Source organism: Tamandua tetradactyla, unplaced genomic scaffold (genome assembly GCF_023851605.1).
Source record: "Tamandua tetradactyla isolate mTamTet1 unplaced genomic scaffold, mTamTet1.pri scaffold_130_ctg1, whole genome shotgun sequence".
Classification (NCBI taxonomy): Eukaryota; Metazoa; Chordata; class Mammalia; order Pilosa; family Myrmecophagidae; genus Tamandua; species Tamandua tetradactyla.
Window position 1 is genome coordinate 123,428 of NW_027518267.1, and position 10,949 is coordinate 134,376.

The 10,949-nt window shown below is 35.2% G+C and overlaps 1 pseudogene; it reads right to left on the reverse strand.

Moving 5' to 3' along the window:
• Positions 1 to 6,536: 6,536 nt before the first annotated feature.
• LOC143673113 (olfactory receptor 9G4-like) lies at positions 6,537 to 7,475 on the reverse strand (annotated as a pseudogene).
• Between the last annotated feature and the right edge of the window lie 3,474 nt (positions 7,476 to 10,949).

A 10,949-nucleotide genomic window follows, 5' to 3' on the forward strand; every position in this document is an offset into this window, starting at 1 on the left:
CACAAAAAGAAATTATTATAAAACATAATAATTATGGTGGAGTAATCCAGGCAAGAAATGAAGGTCTATATACACATACACACCTTAATCAAAAGAGAAATGGTCATATAGAGAATACAAACACATACTGTTTTTTAAAATGGGAAGGTATATGAAGTTTCATGTAATTTTTATTTATTTTTAAAAGTAAGGCAGTTCTAATATAATTGATATTTATAAAGGATATATACGCTCATGTGTGTATTGTGTAAGCATTGTTATGCTCATTCTGCTAGTTAACCATGAAATTCCAGAAAAAGTAGGAATGTCACTCAAAACCAGGGGGGAGCACTCAGTTGATGGCCATACATATAACCCTGGAAAGTGATACCAAGGGATGCATAAATTATCAGCCTTTGCATGCTACAAACTAATGGAAACACACTAGAAGCAGTGGAATTCTAAAATGCTTAATTTAGTCAAATATTCTAAAAAGGAACATTGCTTATGCTGACTCAGGCATTTTCTAAAACATGAAAGTTCAATAAATTGTCACTACTGATATTTAAGTTCTTAGAATAATGCACACTTTTTAAGTGTTAAACTAAATCAGTATGTTATGATGACAGAAAATAAATTGTTGAATATCAGCCAAAGTAAAGTAGAATATATATCAAGTGGAGAGAAATACTGGTTATAAAAATTAAACTGATATGGGGCAGGCCATGGTGGCTCAGGAGGCAGAGTTCTCACCTGCCATGCCAGAGACCTGGGTTTGATTCCTGTTGCCTGTTCATGCAAAAAAAAGAGATTAGTAAATAATAAACTGATGTGACAGATTTTTATGTAAGATGTGGTATTATTGTAACCCTGAAATTTAACTAAAAAAACAGAAAAATCAAACTGATAGCAGTGGCTTTTATTTAATATTCTTAAGAGAAGCAACCATGTTCCAGTGTCCAAACAAGAATCAACATAAATGCAGAGACTAAAACCTTAGTAAGCTAAATGTATACTCTTATTATTTTGTATCTGGAAAGAATATCTCACTCTACAATGGTGTCTAAATAATAACACCAACACCTCAATAGGGTGATAAAGAAAAGCTAATAGTAATCATAGGAAGGCATAAAAATAAGCATTAACTTAATCAATATTTAATTACAAATATGACATCAATGTTTTAGAATATCTATAAGTTTAACAATAGGGTTTTAATCTCTGTTCTGGAAATAGGCCATCTATACTTATTGGCTTTAAAGCATTCTAAAACACTTGGCATATTAAGTTGAAACTACAGTATAATATATGAGGTAATTTATTTTTTTAATTATAAATAACAAATTTAAAATATCAAAAGAAAGTGACTCATGAAATATGACGTTTAGATATAAGTTTTATGAATTAAACATTGCGTGAAGTAAATATTTGTTTGGGTGTTCATGCAAGAATCTCCTGAAATTAAATCTTCTAAATGAAATTTACAACTCTTGATGACCTTTTATAACAGGACAATGAGCAAGGGAAATTTCTAGGTTACAGCTTCCTTATAATTCCCTACATAATAATCTAATGAAGTAACAAAGATTTATGTAGCTGAGACGTACAAAATCATGACTATCTGTTAAGTAACTGTAAGTAAATATCATTATCTATGGGCCTTCTTGGTTCTGTTATATTCATTCCTTCCTAGTCTCTCAGTTGAATGGAAATATTTACTTGGTAAAATATCCTAAACCTTCCTTCTTATGAGATGCAAGTGTTTGGCCATCTTGTTATTATTGGTGTAGAATGTGTCCTTTCAAAGGGCATATGTTTCCTCTGAAAGGGTGTTCTAAGAGAGCAAGAGAAGGTATACCACTAAATACATTGATTACAAATAGAGTTTTCCTTGACCCATTTTCCAGCATTTACTCATTTGCTTCTGGTGATTGGGATCAACACATTTCTCAATAAAGGGATCCCTGTAAGTTCAAGGCCAGTTGAGTCCTAGATGGCCAGGAGCATTTCAGATTCTAATAGATGAGAATATTGTTAATGTTCCTTTGGGCAAGCACTCTTCTTGATTGCATAGACTGCCTAATCACTGAGGCTAGGTTTCTAGAAGCATGAAATAAAAATTATTTTAAGCTATTTCATATAATAATAAAGAGACAGCGTAATCCAGAGTCCTCTGAGAAACAACATGAAAATGTAATTAAATGTACAGGGATTTTATTAGGGAAACAACTATGACTGTGCAAGGCAAAGTGGGGAGGGAAACAGGATACTCTAGGTGTGGAAACCCAAGACACAAGTCTGACTCCCAAAGGAAGGAGAAAAGGAAGGTTAGTGGAAAGCAAATTATACCATTGTTCAATCTAAGCAAAGCTCAGAAAGATCAGCCAGTAGGCCCCAAGGTAAAGTCAGCTCTAAGAACAGTTTAGGGTCTACAAAACAGGCTGTCCTTTGTATCTCTGTCATGGCTATTCATTGACTGTCAGTAGTGTTTGGGAGGGGTGGTTTTGGTGCAAAAGTGGAAATGGATGTCAGAGCTCAGCTAATAGGTCCTTTGGTCAATTACACTCTCTGAACTTGGAGGTTTACAAGACTCACCTTCCTGGCCACCATAGGTCACGTCTATTTCATACCCTTAAATTCCAGACATGTGCATTCTTGATAAAGAAAGATGGCATCATACATAAGCTAACATTTTAAAACATAGCACATCTTGGAGAACATCTCAACAATCATAATTGAGCCTTTTTCTAAATATTTCACGATTCCATGAAACCTAATTCTTCTGGATATGGGCTAATAATAAAACCAATATTTTCTGTGAACAGGAGACCTCATTGCTATTCCTTATATATAATGCATCCCTCCATCCCATTTAACAGTTGCTGGGATACCACGTTGATGAATATGCCATTATAAAGTCTATATCTAGAAATGATGACAGGAAAAATGAGGAAGAAAATGAATTCATAAAGGAAACACCCTGAACAAATGTGTATGTCCCAAAAAGAAAAATCATTGTCCCTATAATTTTTGAATCTTAGAAGTAATCTAATCTAATTAGTCTACTACTCAAGGGTCAGCAATACTCCCAGAAAATGATGGTGTATCAGAGGCATAGTGGTGACCTCACTGGTAAGAACTTTGCAGTGAAAGTAGCCAAATCAAAAGCCTTGATAAATAAATTCCAAGTGATCAAACTCATGCCAACTGTTATGGTCATTTTTTATAAGGCTGATCAAGCATGAACTAGTGTGTCTGGGGAAACAGGCTGAATGATATACATAGAACTTTTATCCCATCCACCTGATTAGTGAGAGCCTTCCTACATATGCATGTGTGGATAGAAGTGTGTTCATATGTTTGAATATAGAGTGTTTTGGGCATCTTCTAACCTCTGTCAAAGATTTTGATGATTGTACAACATCTGCCATTCCTTCAGTTTCCTCAGGTAAATCAGTAACCTCAGAGTGCATCACTTATCCCTCTAAGACCACAATTGCTGAATGGTACTTTGAGCCTGCTTCAGTTGTACAGTTATTGAGCATCCTAACTTGTTTTTATTCCTTTCAGATCATACAGAACTATAGCTTCTACATGACAAGATCAATGAGGACATTATCTATGTCAGCTGTTCCTTGTACTTGAATACCATTCACACTAAGAACACAGCTCACCAAATTAAAGGGGATTGCATGAACACATGTCAAGTTCCTGTTGACTCTGTGCATGTGGGTCATTCTGTGCATATGGATCATTCATTCAAGTGTTTGGAGAAAACACTAACCTCTGTACTTCCCTAAGGATTCAGTGTTTCATTTTGTTCATTAAGTTGGCAAAGGATTTCTAGAGGGAATAATTTTCTGTAATTCCATGCAAACCTTCAGAGGAGAATTATCCTCATTCTAGGGTATTTTGATTTAATAGAAAATAGAAGAGTGTGTTATACATCTGGGTTCCCAAATAATTAATTTTTTTACTATCTCTTCCAAGATTGATCAAGTATTTTTCCCACCATGGAATGGGTTACAAGTAAATGTGAAAAAAAATTTTTGGATTGTTGATATCTAGTGAATATTCTCAAATCCTTCTTGTCAAGTACTCTCAGGGTTTCTGTAGTGATAGAAGAACAAGGAATGATAAGATTTTTTTATGAAAAAGGGACAACTGGTGGCTCAATAGGCAGAGTTCTCAACCTGCTATGCTTGAGATAAGGTTTGATTCTTGATGTCTGCCCATGCAAAAAAGTACATATGTATATATATGTAAATATATATATATTTACCCACCCACATATATATATATAAAGGGGGGCAGCAGTGGAGTATTAGAAAATATATGCAAATATATGTGGAAGGAAAGATCAGAAACGTTAGTGCTAATGTGAATGGTGGAATTCCTGTGAATATTTCTAACAAAATTTTATTTTTGATATTTTTGAGAATGTGCTTATTACAGAAAAAACTATTAAGCTTGTACTATTAGAAGCTTATTTTGAAGATTAACTAAATTCCTACTTCTGAGTTTCTAGCTTCTCATTTGTAAAATGCAATAATCTTTAACTTGCAGTGTTACAGAGAGTATTAGATAAAATATCTACTAAAAATTTGATATATGCCCAGACTGAATTGTAACTTCATAAATTCCTCTGGTAAAATAAAGTCATCTCTGGGTCTATAATAATTGAGTTTTACTTGTTTGTATGTTCAAAATTATTTCAATTGTTCTTAATTTCCCTTAGAGGGGTTTATGCATTGTTGTTCCTTGAAGGAAAGTACTGTAGAGGGTCCATTATCTGAGAAAGAGGTCACTCTTACATTGATACACAATCCTAAAGGAGTCAGAATATTGTTTTGGTGTAATCAAGTCTTTAACACTTTGCCAAATATTACACTAAAGTATAAGGCACAGAGGTTAGAGAGCTATTTTCTTTATACGCAATTTGATCTTTATAAAGGAATTTGAAAGGAACACTGACAGATTGGGTTAGAAACCCAAGGAAAAAAATGTAAATATATTCTTAGTCTTAGACCATTTCTGTTGGTACCATTCTGTTGGTATGTAGATGGGTTATTTTTAGTTAAGTTGTTACTCAGCTGAACAAGATTGGGCATAAACACTAATATGGGAGGCTTTATGAGGAGAAGTTGTGCTGGTTGAAAGGATATATGTCCCTTAGAAAAACCATGTTTTAATCTAAATCCCATTTCCTAAAGGCCGACTATTCCCTATTCAATACTGTAAGTTTGAAACCATAATCAAATCATCTTCCTGGATGATGTGACTTAGTCAAGTGTGGTTGTTAAGGGCCACGCTCAGCAGGCAGAGTTCTGACCTGCCATGTCAGTTTCTCAGGATTCCTGTTACCTGCACATATAAAAATAATAAAAAATAATAAAACAAAATTACAAAAAGAGTGGTTGTTAAGCTGGATTAGGTGATGACATGTCTCCATACATTTGGGTAGGTCTTGATTGGTTTATTGGAGTTCCATAAAAGAAGAAACACTTTAGAAAATGGGAGATTCAGAGAGAACAAAGCAGAATGACATAGCCACGAGAAGCAGAGACCACCTGCCAGTGATGTTTGGAGATAAAGAAAGAAAATGCCTCCCGGAGAGCTTAATGAAATTGGAAGCCAGGAGAGAAAGTTAGCAGATGATGCCATTTCACCATGTGCCCTTTCAGGTGAGAGAGAAGCCCTGACTATGTTTGCCATGTGCCTTCTCACTTACAGAGAAACCATGAACTCCACTGGCCTTGAACCAAGGTATATTTCCCTGAATGGATTCCTTTGATTGGACATTTTGATAGACTTGTTGTATTTGGGACATTTTCTCGGCCTTAGAACTGTAAATGAGCAACTTAATAAATTCTCCTTTTTCAAAGTTATTATGTTTCTGGTTTATTGCATTGTGGCAGATAACAAACTAGGACAGAAGGCCACTTGGAGGAGTAGAAACTAAAAGTCAACAGAACAGTGAGGACATTGTCATGTGACATAAAGATCAAGGAACCTCAAATGATTGTCATCCCTCCAGAATGCCACTGACCAAAGGGGGAGCAAGGCTTCTAACCCAGAAAATGCCAGAGAAAATTTCATGTTCTTTAAGGCAAAATATCATTTTGACATTTAGTCTAGTAGCTGGGAAACTAACACACAAACCTTACTTAAAACAAATATTTCAAAATCCTTATCACATTCTATTAGTCCAACTGTTCTATACCTTCTCCAAAGCAATACAATTTGTTTATCAAACTGCACAACCAAAACAAATACAAAATAAATCAAATTCCATTTATTTCTCTCCAAGAACTCCCAAGACAAGAAAGAGGATAACTTTTGAGGAAACATTGAGGAGAATGTCAATCATTCAACATTTTAGGTTTAAATTATTTCACATTATGACACAATAATAACAATTATAGAGTAGCTTACACAATATTTCATTGTTTTCAGTGTAATGTACTTATTTAAATATTGCAAGGTCTAAAACGTATTGCTATGGAAACAATTTGGAAAATTCAAAAAAATGTTCAGCAAAAAGAAAAACTGATATTTCATCTCTGTATTGCTTTTATGAAAGCCTCTTTGACATCCTTGTTACTCAGGCTATAGATGAGAGGGTTGAGTTAAGGATTCACCACCATGTGGAGCAGGGAAGCCACTCTGTCTCACTCTAGGAAATAGTGGAGCTGGGCCTTGAATACATGAAGACAAGGGCCCATAGAAAAGCATGACTGAGATCAGGTGGGAAGAACAGGTGGACAAAGCCTTGTACACCCCAGAGGCAGAGCAGATTCTCAGGATATCCAGGAGGATGCTGAAGTAGGAGATGAGTATGGGAGATATGCTGGACAGTACTGTGAAGCCCACCACACCCAGAAGGACTTTTTCATAGACCTGGACGTCTGAAGAGGACATTTTTACCAGTTAGTGGAGCATCACAGAAGAAGCTGTCAATGATATTTTTACCACAGAATTTGACATGGAAAATGTTGGTAGTGTGGTCCATGGCATTCCAGAGATCTCCTTTGCAGGCCCCAGCAACAAGACCAGAACAGAAAGAACTAGTCTTGGTACACGAATAGAGTAGTGGGCTACAGCTTGCCACATGGCAGTCATAAGCCATGACTGCTAGGAGATAGCACTCAGTGTAGGCTACAACTCAGGAAAAGAAGAGCTGGGTTCCACATATTTCCAAGGACATATGTCTATCTTCAGAGACACGAATGGCCAGGATTCTGGGGGTATACATGATGGGTACCAGAAATCCAGGAAAGATAGACTCTCAATGAAAAGTACATGGTTGTGTGCTGGCAAGAATCAGTCCAAATTAAGATAACAAGGGTCATGTTCCCTGACAACATTACCAAGTAGAGAGTCACAAATATTCCAAATATAATCAGCTGCAATTTGAGGTCTGATGTGCAGTGCAGTAAGATGAATTCAGTCAGGAATGTATGATTTTCCACTTCCATGTCTACAAAGGAAAAAGCCTGATTGAATTTATAACCAAAAAAAGATGTTTCTTCCCATTCAACAATTTAACAAGGACATCAATTAACTCAACAATTACCAAGAGGCTTATTTTTAGTGGTTACAGAAATTTAGTCTCTGAAGCTCATAAAAGTTACTAACAAGTTATTAACGGGTTACATGATTGAGTAAAGGAGACATACATGAAAACACCAGCTCCAGATTTGTCATGTAGTGAGAAGCAAAAAAATCTCAGCATACTCCACATATAACTGACAGATTCTTATACCCCTTGGCAGTTTGTTGATATTTATATGAATATCAATATGGTACTAACACTCCTGCTATTATTCATAATGTGGAAAAATTATATATTTCTCAGTAGGTGCCACTTACTATTATTTCTTATTCATAACCAACTGTATCATCATTGAAACCATATAAGGCAGGAATTATTATGATTTTTCTCTTTATAGTTAACAAAACAGAACAGAGAGCTTAAATAATGTTCACGTTCACAGGTCTGGAAAAAAGACATCAAAGCTATAGCCTTCTAGGGTGAAAACCTGAATCTCTTTACTTTTTAAAAACAGCTTTAAAGTATTTATTTTAAGATAAAATACGTGCTATGTTTTTCTTTACAGTAATTGGTGTGAGATTTATATGCATGGTTAGTGCCTTTTTTTGTGACCATGCAATCAGAATCCTGGAAGAATGCATTTTTTGATATTAAACATTGAGAAATCAAGAATCCTTCAAAGATTATGTCCTTATGTCAAAAGCTCCCCAAAGAAGGCATGAGGGAGGTACCCATTTGTAAATATTACCATTAACAAATTAGAGTTTATGGTCTCAGTAGCCAAGTGACATTCTCCTTGAATATAGCAGCAGTGAGAGGTAGTTGAAGCCAAGAAATTATTGTGATTTGTTTAATGTTTAAAACATTTAACTTTGAGTTGTATCTAAACTGCAAACAGAAGTCCTCTACTTGAGATATAGAATAATGGCTTGTTTGGAAGGAATATGTGGATGTCTTAATTTTTCAAATAAACCTGCTGATGTTCAGAGACATTGCAAGTTGATTGATGGCACTGAGTAAAAGCAGTGCCAAACCTGGAAGGCCAATTTATTTCTCAAACTCTCAGTATAAGTGGTAACTACTCATTAATATGCAAAATACAGATGTCTTAGGTAGACACCAAAGGTTCTTGACAAGCTGGTTTCAGCTTACTTTTGAACCTTCTGCTTCACTATTTTTGTCTTCATACACTCAGGCTTCAACAAAACTATATTGTATACATGATCAATTTGTCCATGATAATCTCACATATTTTAGGAGATTCATAGTTAGATACATAGCATTGTGCTACTATTCATTTGCATGTTAAAATATTTTTCTGAAATTTCCAGTCCAAAATCATGTTATCTTGGAGGAATTGTTTTTTAAAATTTGTGCAAAATACTGTGGTATAAAGTCATTCCCTCATTGATTATTCAGAACATTCTCTATCACTTATATATTGGTGTTGCACTCAGTGTTTGAGCTTAAACACTGGAGATATGTCACTTTTTCTACATGGAAAGCCATATCTTGGATTTCTTTTTATTAAACATGATTTGGGCAAAAAATGAAACTATCTGGACAGAATCAATTACTATTCTTCTGTTTTCCCTTTAGAAAGGATAACAATGGATAAAATATATTTTGTGATCTGCTGCTTAAAAGCCTTCCCAGAATAAAAGACATGATAATGTGCTCTGAAACATGAGAAACATTGATCTCTCACTGTAGTAGAGAGGGAAGAGAAGACCCATGAGAAGAGAGTATTTATCACTGTCTTCACCTGGGAAAAAGCCTAATGAGTTCAGGGACATAAGAGAGATTAGCTAAAGTTGAGGAGATAAAAAGTACCAGTGTGAGTCAGAAGAGACCCCAAATCAAGAAGTTTATAGACAGTCATATTGAAGATTTTGATCTTTAAACCAACACAAATAGGAGACTACCATGATGAGGAAGTGACATGATCAGATATACTGAACATTCACTCTGGCTGTAGGCTAAGGAATAAATTTAAGAGGAACAAGGATTTCTTCTTAATTGGATACTCTGATACACTCCTTTCTCTGTCACCTGTTAAGAGGCTAACAAAGACTCATTAAGAAGTTCTAGGAAGAATGAATAATGGTTGTATAATCTGCAATCTCACCCTGTTAGGCAGAGCATTCTCAAACTCTCTTCCAAACTGGAATTTTCATTTACACAATAATTCAACCTCAAAGTGCTAGTGAAATCTTAAAAACAAGATTCTTTCAAAGCATGCATTTGTAATGAAAGCTTCCCGTCTCTATTTACACAAAGAAACTACAAACTTTCAAAACAGATACAGAAATAAATTTGATGAAATAGTTTCATATTTCATCAGAAGTACAATACTATTGTACCACAAATTCATCACATTTTATTTTAGTACCAAATTTCTGTTAAAAATAGGAACATGTAAACTAAATCACAAACCAACAATCTGTGGATATATTTTTTTTTAAAAAGCTAAGAGATTAGCTAAAGCTGAGGTGATAAATGGTACTAGTCTCAACTTGGGACCAAATTTTGAGGTCCCAATTTGAAGAGCCTGGGCTGTTTTTCTACCCTTTATCAAGGATGGCATTGTGGTTTATTTGACTCATAGGTTGTAGCAGAGGATGTAAAGCATGAGCTCCAAGCTTAGTTTCAAGAAGATTTAAAAGTTTCTCTTCTCACTTTGGGAATCCTGCCACTAACAGGTACACAAAGTTGGGTGAGCTTTCTAGAAATCAGATCAGGTACATTCTGCTCCCAAAGCTGACAGCAAACTGGCACCCAGATTTGTGAGTGGGCCTATAGTAGATAATCTAGGACCATTTGTGTGGACAGGTAATACATACACAGGAGTGTCCCAGTTGAGAACAGACAGGACTGGCATAGGCAGAGTAGCATAATTAAAATGAATCTGATTTCAAATTCAGATTCCATCTCTTGAAAGTTCTACATCTTGGAAAATTATTTTAACAACTCCCAGTCTGTTTCCTCCCCTCTGAAAAGAAGAAAAGCATCTATGTTATAAGATAAGCTAAAGATAAGTGAACTGGATACTTCAGTGTCTGACATATGATTATACTCTACGAAGTTATTTTTATTCTGAGTCAGAGGAATATGACCTGACTTATTTATAAAAGTTGAGCATGTGGACAAAGCCAAGGCCAAGTTTCCAGTAGGAAGCAATGTACCCACCATGGGGCTGTTATTCAGGTTCTTGTTACATTCCTGAAATTGAATATTTTTGTCACATACTCATGTAATTTGACTAAGAAGTTCATTGGCCTTAGATTGAGACGTCCTGTGATTAAGACCTAGCTCCAAAAGTAATCACTACCATAATTTTAAGAACTTCACCTTTCAGAAACAATCCACCCATATGAAAAATTTGGTTGGTGATTATTCCAGCACCAATTGCTAT